This window comes from Schistocerca americana, chromosome 1, assembly GCF_021461395.2.
Source record: "Schistocerca americana isolate TAMUIC-IGC-003095 chromosome 1, iqSchAmer2.1, whole genome shotgun sequence".
Taxonomy (NCBI): domain Eukaryota; kingdom Metazoa; phylum Arthropoda; class Insecta; order Orthoptera; family Acrididae; genus Schistocerca; species Schistocerca americana.
In genome coordinates this window covers 133,508,300-133,520,253 of record NC_060119.1, presented here as the reverse complement: position 1 = coordinate 133,520,253, position 11,954 = coordinate 133,508,300, and the positions used below count along the sequence as shown (strand labels likewise).

At 41.4% G+C, this 11,954-nt stretch overlaps 1 pseudogene; it reads left to right on the top strand.

Annotated features, from left to right (window-relative positions):
* Positions 1-216: 216 nt before the first annotated feature.
* Positions 217-334, top strand: LOC124555641 (annotated as a pseudogene).
* The last annotated feature ends 11,620 nt before the right edge of the window (positions 335-11,954 follow it).

Genomic DNA, 11,954 nt, shown 5'->3' with positions numbered 1-11,954 from the left:
TACAAGAAAATGAAACTAACAGTTAAATCGCCAGGTAGTTGAACCGTCCAAATACGAGCATTACAGAAAATATGGGCAAAGGAGGAAATTATCTGAGGTATTGAAGCGGTTACTTTTGCACAAAGAAAACCGTTTATCTTTTCGACTTGTTGCTCATTTATAGTTGCCAGTAACTGCCAGATGTGCACGACAAATTCTGTGACATGAAAACATCTTGCCAACGGCCTTGCCGCAGTGGTAACACCGGTTCCCGTCAGATCACCGAAGTTAAGCGCTGTTGGTCTGGGCTAGCACTTGGATGGGTGACCATCTGGTCTGTCCAGCGCTGTTGGCAAACGGTGTGCACTCAACCCTTGTGAGGCAAACCGAGGAGCTACTTGACTGAGAAGTAGCGGCTCCGGTCTCGTAAACTGACATAAGGCCGGGAGAGCTGTGTGCTGACCACATGCCCCTCCGTATCAGCATCCAGTGACGCCTGTGGGCTGTGGATGACACGGCGGCCGGTCGGTACCGTTGGGTCTTCCAAACCCTGTTCGGACGGAGAGACGAGGAAAACATCTTGCATTCAAGAAACGACTGCAGAAACCTGCTCCAGTATCCAGATATATGCAGGCTAGATCGGACTTTGCTGAAAAGCGTGTAGCATGGACTTCAGAATGGGGAAAAGGTGATCTTCAGTGACGAGAAGAAGTTTAATTTAGAGGGACTTGGCGGATTTCAGTATTATTGGCATGATATGAGAACAGAGCAGCAGATACGAAAGAGGAGAAATTTTGGTGGTGAAAGTGTTAATAATATGGGCAGCCATCTGGGATAAGAGGTAAATCGCCCATTGCTCGGCTGAAAGTTACAATGAACCCTAACATATACAATGAGACGCTAGAGACAGAGTTGATCAGAGGATGTGAGGACCTAGGGGACGCCATGATAAAGCATTTGTGCATGCTTCTGCTACAACCAAAATGTGGTTTTCAGATAAAGATATCGATGTCTTGTCCTGGCGTGCACACAGCCCTGATTTGAACCCCGTGGAAAACCTTTGGGGAATACTTTCGAGGCGTTTTTATCGTAACGGAAGGCATTTTGAGGCCGTATGCGACCTGAGAATAACAACACGGTAAGAGTGGCCGACAATTTCACCGTAAGACCTACAAACCCTAACAAAATCAATGCCGAACAGAATTTACGAAGTAGTTAAGAAGAATGGAGGTTGGACAAAGTACTAACAATGCAAAAACACATCAGAACAGTGAGTTTCCTTGTACCAGTTTCCATCCAAAAAATGAAAACGCCTTATAACTTGTGTTACGAAAAAAACTATGTAATCCCATCATGATTGTAACTTTTTATGTGTATCTACTGCTTTCATAATAAATTCGATACATGTCTGCTCCAGATATTGTACTTCTACTTTCGTAGGAATCCTGCCTTTATACTGATTTCCACTACAGTGTTAATCCTGGCCATCAAATGTCATTGCAGATACCGTTGTGTTATTAGTGCCCTCGGGCATAGCACCCTACCTCTCCACGCCACCGCTCTGCTCCCTGACCTGCAGTGGCCTTGGCCAACCCTGCTCACTAACTTCAACTCATCAACACTCAAACGTATGGCAATACCACTTTCATCAGTATTACTATACACGGAAAAATGTCTTATTGTTCTATACTCATCCGAAATCAGAGATACACCCTTAGCTGACTTGTCTACTTTTGAAATGCCATTCTTGGGTGCTATTATATAACCAGTATTACTTCCTTACTTTCAGACAGCTCAGCACAACAGCTCTCAATACTTTTGTCTTCACACTTCTCCCTCACTTACTCGAATCGTTATTAATTATCTTTCAGGAATATTTCTGACTGATTACAAATCTTGTTTATTCCCTTCCTCTCGTCAAATTAATTTGTTCATATACTATATGACCCCGCAACTCATTGCTTATCTGAAAGGTTCCGTTTTCAAGTTCAGCTACATACCCTTCCTGAGCAACTGTAACCTCTCCTACCCACTCTGTTCATTTAACTCGTAAAGTATATCCTTTGATTTGTTTTCTATAATTCTTATCGATTCCTTAAGATGAGTGCCCGTCTGTTCACATTTTTCCCCTAACTTTTTCTAATCAATCCTCATTTATTAGTTCAATTCCTTTGTCCAGCAGAGCATGGTGGACCACAACAGCATCTTGCCACCTAACATTCTCATTGGCCAGAGCAGTTCAAAGTTGTTAAAGGTAGGCAAAGTTACCCTATTGTAGCAGAAAGAAGTGACACGTGACTGAATGTCTGTGATCAAACAAGTGACTTACGCCGAGAGTGGAGCAGTTCTGTGATACTGTCATCTTTCAAACTATATAGTCTTTTGAAATATCGAAAGAGTATTATTTTACATGAGTTCCCTAAATCGATTAAGGTGTACGTGGGCAGGGAAAGTGGGAAAAGGTTGTTGCATCCCGCTTACGACGACAACGTACGGGAGGTCGAGTGGTCAAGACTTGTAAGTGGGCGTCCAGGGCTGCTGTTAAATGACAGAATAGGAAATTAGGTAAAATACAGAGAATATATTTCAGTGTACAGTGCACAAAGGGCGTACCTAAGGTAGGAGTTACCAGTTTATGCCAGTCTAGGAGGTGGAAAAACTAATTGAAATGGTCAACGGTAGAGAAGGCGGTTCATGGTAATTAATGTTGGTGGCCGGTTGTGAAACAGAGAGGGAGGCTTTGCCTCCCACGAAAGACGTCTTTCCTGCTCGAGGTCTGGATCAAAAGAGAGCGAGGCAACTGTGTTCTGCACTGTAGGTTTCTCCAGAATCCACACACCTGACCTGCATCCCATGCACTCTATTGGTTAAAACTGATGGCGTGAATTCGCTAGCAGTTTCAGCAGAGGGCTCTAGGCGTCTCTTGTCAGCAGCTTTAACTGGATAGTAATGCCTCGGTTCTGAAAGACAGGCAAGTCATGTCACCTAGGCACAGCCGAAGCTGCTCCGGGCGCAAAAACTAGTAAATATTTGACTGGGCCTTTGAAATAAATTTTTTAAGCTTATTTCCTAAAATATTCCTGGTCTGGCTGCCGCCTTGTATAAAGGCAAATGCCAGGGTAGTTCCTATTAAATGTCATGGGAAATTCCCTTTTCCATCTTTCCTTAATCTGAGGTTGTGCTCCGTCTCTAATGACCTCATTGTCGACGAGACCTGAAACATTAATCTTTCTTCCTTCCTTCCTTCCTTTCGAAAGAAATGTATACTGTAACTTTTTTAGTTGTTTCTGTTAATCTGCAAAACCTGTTGACTGCACTCTCCAGTGGGATTACTGGAGACTTGGATACCACCCGTCTGCTTTGACCAATGACGTCATCACCATGACGAAAACCCGTATTTCGAGCGTTTCCAACACGTCGACCAAAACATCGGTCCTAACACCCGCAAAAATACGAAAACTACGGGAACCAATACACTGACTAAACCCAACGAAATAAATGGAACAATCTCGGGAAAAAGTGGGCTTGGGTGAGGATAAACTAAAAAGTCAATATCAAAAGCAAAAACATCGTACAAGATGAAATACTCTGCAAAAAACACTCGAAACTGCCAAAAAAAAATAAAACCCGAAAAAACCATACAGAACATATTACAAGATCTCGGTATCCCAATCTCATAATGATTATTTTGGCAAAAACAGACATAATGTCTGATAGGATAGCAGCATTTAGTGAATTTTACAATGTTACTTATAATCCGTCTTGACTGCAAAATTTTTATTCATATGACTGGTTTCGGTTCATCTAGAACCATCTTCAGGTCAGCATGTGAAACTTCCTGGACTTGGACGAGTTACGCCTGCAACCGAAATATCAGATCTGAAGATGGTTCTACATGAACCGAAACCGATCATATGAATTATGATGATGACGCGGAAGGACGGACAAGGCGGCAGAACCCATGAGAAAATAGTTTTCGATAAACGTCTTAAATTGATTAATGTTTTTAATTAAATCATGGGACAAGATTGCGAATCAATGTTTTTTAAAGAAATCATGCGAGAAGCATTTTTAATCAAATCATGGGATAAGGTAGGTTGAGCAATGATTATTAATTAAATCATGGGAGAAGGAAGGTGGAGCAATGTTTATTAATAATAGCGCCTAAGGCTACAGTTTGAATTTTACGACATATTCTGTTTTATACGACAACATTCTGCACAGTGTATTCCACTGTGCCACCCCGTAATTTCGTATACTCCACATCATGACGACTGTACCTCACTAAATAAGACAATAACAAACCTCACAAACACATTGCCACCACATAATTAAACTGCTAGAGCATACCACCTCTTCAGTCTCTACCACATTTCACTTCCACTCCAAAGCACACACATAGTGTCTCGATGACGTCATACAAAAAATCGCGGCAAAGCGCAACTACGTCGTGCGCCATGGCAGACGGGTGGCATGCTGCAACCAAGTATACCCCTCTCCTATTCTGTTTACAGTGCAATAGGACCCTCACCGCGTGGAATTATTAGATGAGATGAAGAAGGTTCAACGAAGAATAGCATTTTGTCATGAGATCGTTTAGGGCGCGAGAGCGTTGCAGAAATGTGAATAAACTCCAATGGCAGACGCTGTAGTACAGGCGTTGTGCATCAGGGAGTAGTTTATTGTTTTTGTTTTGAGCAACATGTTACTTCTTCCCACATACGTGTTACGACATGGCAATAAAAAGATTTAGAATTCGTTTGCGTCATTAAGTAATCTAAGTGTAAAAAATGGGGGGAGGAGGATGCATTGTGGTACCAGAGGTACCCTCTGCCACACTCCATAAGGTGCGTTGCTTCAGATAAATGTAGCTGTAGCTATTGATTTTACGTGATCGTTTCACTGCATATTTTTCTTTGTGTCACTCCTTAATATTTTTACAGAGTTATGTACTAAACATGTGTACCACTAATACGATAATGGGAAGCTATCGCCTTCCTTGGCTTCTTGATATATATTATCTTGCATCTATCCACACTCACGGAGAGATATCTTTCCCTATACCCAGTTGAATTTATATCCAAGGCTTCTGCATTTCCTTAGGAACCGTCCAACTGTGATAATTTCATATAGATAACAGCGTCATCAGTGTTACAATTTTACAGTGTTGTTGATGCTATCTGATTCATTAATGCCGTCAGTTGTACATATCCAGTCAACTTATACAGTCACATAAAGACGACCGAAGAAGTGTTTATTTCCTGAAGTGTAAGTAAATCTTCGTCACCGAATAAATTTCTGTTGTGCAGTGAAATTTGTCTTGTTCCCTATGCTACGTTTGTGGTGTGGCCCTTCCTGATCTCCTGCGTTCCAATTATTAACGTTTATAAATCAGTGTACCAGCGTACGTCCCATCCTTCTTCTTCTATTATGTTAATACATTTTTGATAGAAGCACATGGCAGTTAGTAGCTGCATTAGTTCACCGGTCGTAAGAACAGAATACACCCATACATTAAATTCACGGCAGACATGGATAAGGCTGAGAAGTTGCCTTTCTTAGACGTGTTGGTTGAATGGAAAATAGATGGACGGTTTGCCCATACCGTGTTTCGAAACTGGACGCGTCCTGATTGTATCTAAGCGAGCGTAGCTTTCGTCAACCAGCTCGAAAGAGAACAGAGTTGAGCACTTAACACACACACAGCAGGGATGATATCGGACAAAGATCAACACGGCTTTTGAAAACAAAAACAGGAAAACATTTTATTTTATCATTACTTCTTCCATAGACGAATATTTCAAATTTTGAAACTGTGAATTCCATATTTCTTTAAAACGGCAGCAATTCGTTTGCGTAGACTATGGTGTGTAATAAAGACTTTTTTCACAACAACATTATAAAAGTGTTTTTAAATAGATCTATTAACCTGCAAAAGTTTTATCTCTCCTTAATCGTTGTTTAGCTCTGAACCACCAACAAAAATGGTTTGTCTAAAGCACAGAACTGACGCAGTTTACTAAAAACTTTACACATTTAAACTGTTTTGCAATCAACAGGCTACTGAGCGATACCACTCTTTTATACCTTCCCATTTGAAATATGGATCATCCCGTTCCCTCCCGTTTGCATCCAAAAGGATCGGGGCTTCAATTTCCAGAAGGACCATGCAATTCCACAAATTCCATAGTTTGCCTGAATTGTTTAAGGCTTGGGGGAACATGGAGTAATTGCGGACGCCAGATAACAAAGCCAAATAAAGTTACGAATACTATTTATTACTGCAACTTTGATTAAATGAATCAATCTTAAATTCACATAATCAACGTAGATAAATTTTCGATACCAAATCGAATATTAACAAACAAAAAAAAAAAAAAAAATCACCTTTGTGTCCGGAATTGCCACACAAAGCATGGGGTAATTACAGATCATCTGTGGGTTAATGACTGACATAGTCCAATAAGTCGCAGATAAATCCCCTTGATGTACTTTCATCACTCGCACAGTTTTCGTAGGCCCATAAATTATATTTGTAGCATTTTATCCAATCTTTAGTGGGATGATCTTCATTCTTTCCTTCGCACGTTAGGCAATAATACTCATTCTCCATCGCAGCTCGTTCACTGACCTTGCGTGGTATGTCCTTTCTTGAACCTTCATCTTAATTAAATCATCTGCAAATGCTTGAAAGTTCTTGACACCTTTCTTACCTTCCTTTGTTTCGTCTGCTCCTAATTGTTCCTTCTCTCGTGTTTTTCTTCCAGAATATTTTCCATAGGAGAACTGGGAATTACAGCTGGATGTCGTTTTATGACATTTTCTTTACGTTTCGGATGTGGCAGTTTGAGATCATTAGGGCTAAGAATATCTCCAAATGGAATTGATTTCTTCAAGTGGAGTTAATTTTTCCAAAAGGGTTTACTGGCCTCTGATGCACATTTAATGTCGATAGTAGGCCTATCTGCGTAGAAAGTGTCACTGCTCTTTGCACTTTTCATGTCAATGCTACATCTACTTGTACATTGTCACTGATGTCATATCTAAGAAATGTTCAGCAAATCTAGTTGTATCTATTGGCAAAACACAAGCTGCCCGGAAACCATTTGCTGTTTCCTCTATATTGCTGATGCGACTGAAGGCTTTCGTGAAAATTTCGATAACTTCATACTGTGTAATTCGTTGGCCTACGTTTGAAGCCATGTACAAGTCACATACTCTATTGCATGAAGCCTTTAGAGGTCCAAAATTTGTCGTTTCCAGTGGTCGCTTGCGATGTGATGTATGTGGTGGAAGGGATGACAGTATTATTCCATTCTGGCAACAAAGCACATAGCATGACTGACTAAAATAAGTGGAATCGGTTCTGCAACAATTGACGCACCACAAGAGATGAAGTGGTGTAGCCAGTCTACGAACGCGTAATAATATGAAACACCTGCAGCCCTCACTTTGCTTTTATTTATTATGTGGCGACCAGTTTCAGTGACTCAGTACACCATCTTCAGGCCATAACTGACTCTAAGCGGCTGAAGTCCAAACGCTATACACGATCCCATCAGTGGCCAACATCTATGAACTGGCTTCCGTGGAATACTGTAACAGCTATGTTGTGGCTGCAACCATCAACTACCAACTTGATAGCTGCAGTCACAACATCGCTGTTACAGTATTCTACGGAAGCGAGGTTCTCGTTGATCCAACCAGAAATCGCTAACTGGTGCTATCATACCAGCATTGCCTCCACGCTATAACTGAGCATTCATTCGCTTCCTCTTAAAGATAAAAATCGCAGAGACTTACTGTCCTCAAGCACTAAATGCGCAAGCAACTAATGTTGTGTGCCTCTTTGACCACTTGTTGCCATGCCCACTTGTTTCTGGCCCTTTGGTGCTAAAATCTTTGAATTTCTTTGGACATTAAAAATGCCGGTCTCGTCGACGTTGTAAATACGCTTAGCATCAAAGTGAGTTCGATTCTCGGTCCGGCACACAGTTTTAATCCGCCAGGAAGTTTCATATCAGCGCACACTCGGCTGTAGAGTGAAAATCTCATTCTGGAAGGTGATATTTTGTTTGCAAAGCTTGCAAGTTGTTGATGAACGTTACCACTTCCGTTTCATTAAAAGCTGCAATTCTATTGATGGAAGTGGACTCAGGATACCGTGGAGAAATATTAAGATGCCTTTTTTTTTTTTTTTAAATCCGTAGAGCCAGATTTTCCTGTCATTTGGGATGTTTTGTCAAAATGATGCTTCAAATTATTGATCTCAGCAAATTTCAAAAATGGCTCTGAGCACTATGGGACTTAACATCTGAGGTCATCAGTCCCCTAGAACTTAGAACTACTTAAACCTAACTAACCTAAGGACATCACACATATCCATGCCTGAGGCAGGATTCGAACCAGAGACCGTGGCGGTCACGTGGTTCCAGACTGAAGCGCCTAGAACCGCCAGGCCACACCGGCCGGCCTCATGAAATTTGAAAGCTGTTTTCCACACCATGGTTCTCTCATAAAATACTTTACTGTCGAGCCATTGCTGCTCTCTGTTTAACGTTTCTTCACCTAAGTGCGTGGTTTGTCGATGAGGGCGTGGTAGGCGGGTGTTAGAGCACTGTGGAGGGCCATTGTTAGGGGGAGGGGGGGGGGGGGGGGGGGAAGGGCGGGGACGAAACGTTAGGCGCTGTCTCGATGAAGAGGAGAGTTGAAGCGAATCAGCGAACCGCTCCGTGGTTGAGGGAGGAGGGAGGGAGCTGTTTGTCGTTAGTCCAGCGGGGCGGCTTGTGCGATTGGCACAATACGTCACTGAAGCAATGCTGTTGATTTCAGTAAGACTGCCACATGTGGAGCTGAAGACACACGTTTATTGCTTCTGTTTCTAGTACATATTTTCTCGCCTCAATACTTACGACCGTCTCTAACTTGGTTTTGAATAGACGGTTAGTTGTACGTTGCGACAGGTAAAGGAAGTGACTCGTGCGTTAGTCTGTTCCCGTGCCGTGACGTCAAGTGATTTGTCACGCATTTAAATTTCTGCTTGTCATATGCTGCCATTTATATGTTATATTTTACGAATTTATTTCTTAAAGTGGGTTTCTTCTAAAGTCTTGGTTTAGTGTGTTGCACGCTGTTTTGTGTAGTGGGAAGCAGGTGATATATTTGTTAATCTGTAGATAGGGCTCAGAAGCTTAGAATATTTGACTATAGAGACTGTATCGGCGATCTTATTACTCTGTTCATTAATGGAAATGTAATATTCATGTACTACTGACTGTCTGCATACCGGAAATTGTTCCACCTTGTTGCTTATGCTATCGTAATTTTAGACCTTAGTTTGGTTTGCAATGAGGATGAAGCGTTAAGGTCTGTTTTTTATGATAAAATTCTGTTCCAGGATCAAAAATGGTGAAATGGCTCTAAGCACTATGGGACTTAAAATCTGAGGTCAAGCACTATGGGACTTAAAATCTGAGGTCATCAGTCCCCTAGACTTGTAGTTGTTGTTGTGGTCTTCAGTCCTGACACTGGTTTGATGCAGCTCTCCACGCTGCTCTATCCTGTGCGAGCTTCACCATCTCCCAGTACCTACTGCAACCTACATCCTTCTGAATCTGCTTAGTGTATTCATCTCTTGGACTCCCTCTACGATTTTTACCCTCCACGCTGCCCTCCAATACTAAACTGGTGACCCCTTGATGCCTCAGAACATGTCCTACCAACCGATCCCTTCTTCTAGTCAAGTTGTGCCACAAACTTCTCTTCTCCCCAATAACATTCAATACTGCCTCATTAGTTATGTGATCTACCCATCTAATCTTCAGCATTCTTCTGTAGCATCACATTTCAAAGATTCTATTCTCTTCTTGTCCAAACTATTTATCGTCCATCCTTCACTTCCATACATGGCTACACTCCATACAAATACTTTCAGAAACGACTTCCTGACACTTACATCTATACTCGATGTTAACAAATTTCTCTTCTTCATTGCCAGTCTACATTTTATATCCTCTCTACTTCGATCATCATCAGTTATTTTGCTCCCCAAATAGCAAAACTCCTTTACTACTTTACGTGTCTCATTTCCTAATCTAATTCCCTCAGTATCAACTTAAATCGACTACATTTCATTATCCTCGTTTTGCTTTTGTTGATGTTCATCTTATATCCTCCCTTCAAGACACTGTCCATTCCGTTCAACTGCTCTTCGAAGTCCTTTGCCGTCTCTGACAGAATTACAATGTCACCGGCCAACCTCAAAGTTTTTATTTCTTCTCCATAGATTTTAATACCTACTCCGAATTTTTCTTTTGTTTCCTTCACTGCTTGCTCAATATAGAGATTGAATAAAATCGGGGAGAGGCTACAACCCTGTCTCACTCCCTTCCCAACCACTGCTTCCCTTTCATGCCCATCAACTCTTATAACGGCCATCTGCTTTCTGTACAAATTGTAAATAGCCTTTCGCTCCCTGTATTTTACCCCAGCCACCCTCAGAATTTGAAAGAGAGTATTCCAGTCGACATTGTCAAAAGCTTTCTCTAAGTCTACAAATGGTAGAAAAGTAGGTTTGCCTTTCCTTAATCTAGCTTCCAAGATAATTCGTAGCGTCAGTATTGCCTCACGTGTTCCGATATTTCTACGGAATCCAAAATGATCTTCCCCGAGGTCGGAGTCTATTAGTTTTAGCATTCGTCTGTAAAGAATTCGTGTTAGTATTTTGCAGCCGTGAATTATTAAACTGATAGTTCGGTAATTTTCACATCTGTCAACTCCTGCTTTCTTTGGGATTGGAATTATTATATTCTTCCTGAAGTCTGAGGGTATTTCGCCTGTCTCATACATCTTGCTCACCAGATGGTAGAGTTTCGTCAGGACTGGCTCTCCCAAGGCTGTCAGTAGCTCTAATGGAATGTTGTCTACTCCCGGAGCTTTGTTTCGACTCAGGTCTTTCAGTGCTCTGTCAAACTCTTCACGCAGTATTATATTTCCCATTTCATATTCATCTACATCCTCTTCCATTTCAATAATATTGTCCTCAAGTACATCGCCCTTGTATAGACCCTCTATATACTCCCTCCACCTTTCTGCATTCCCTTCTTTGCTTAGAACTGTGTTTCCATCTGAGCTCTTGATATTCATACAAGTGGTTGTCTTTTCTCCAAATGTCTCTTTAATTTTCCTGTAGGCAGTATCTATCTTACCCCTAGTGAGATAAGCCTCTACATCCTTACATTTGTCCTCTAGCCATCCCTACTTAGCCATTTTGCACTTCCTGTCGATCTCATTTTGAGACGTTTGTATGCCTTTTTGCCTGCTTCATTCACTGCATTTTTATATTTTCTCCTTTCATCAATTAAATTCAATATTTCTTCTGTTACCCAAGGATTTCTATTAGCCCTCGTCGTTTTACCTACTTGATCCTCTGCTGCCTTCACTACTTCATTCCTCAAAGCTACCCATTCTTCTTCTACTGTATTTCTTTCCCCCATTCTTGTCAAGTGTTCCCTTATGCTCTCCCTGAAACTCAGTACAACCTCTGGTTTAGTCAATTTATCCAGGTCATATCTCCTCAAATAGCCACTTTTTTGCAGTTTCTTCAGTTTTAGTCTACAGTTCATAACCAACAGATTGTGGTCAGAGTCCACATCGGTCCCTGGAAATGCCTTACAATTTAAAACCTGGTTCCTAAATCTCTGTCTTACCATTATATAATCTATCTGAAACCTGTCAGTATCTCCAGGCTTCTTCCATGTATACAGTCTTCTTTTATGATTCTTGAACCAAGTGTTAGCTATGATTAAGTTGTGCTCTGTGCAAAATTCTACCAGGCGGCTTCCTCTTTCGTTTCTTACCCCCAGTCCATATTCACCTATTACATTTCCTTCTCTTTCTTTTCCTACTGACGAATTCCAGTCACCCATGACTATTAAATTTTCGTCTCCCTTCAGTATCTGAATAATTTCTTTTAT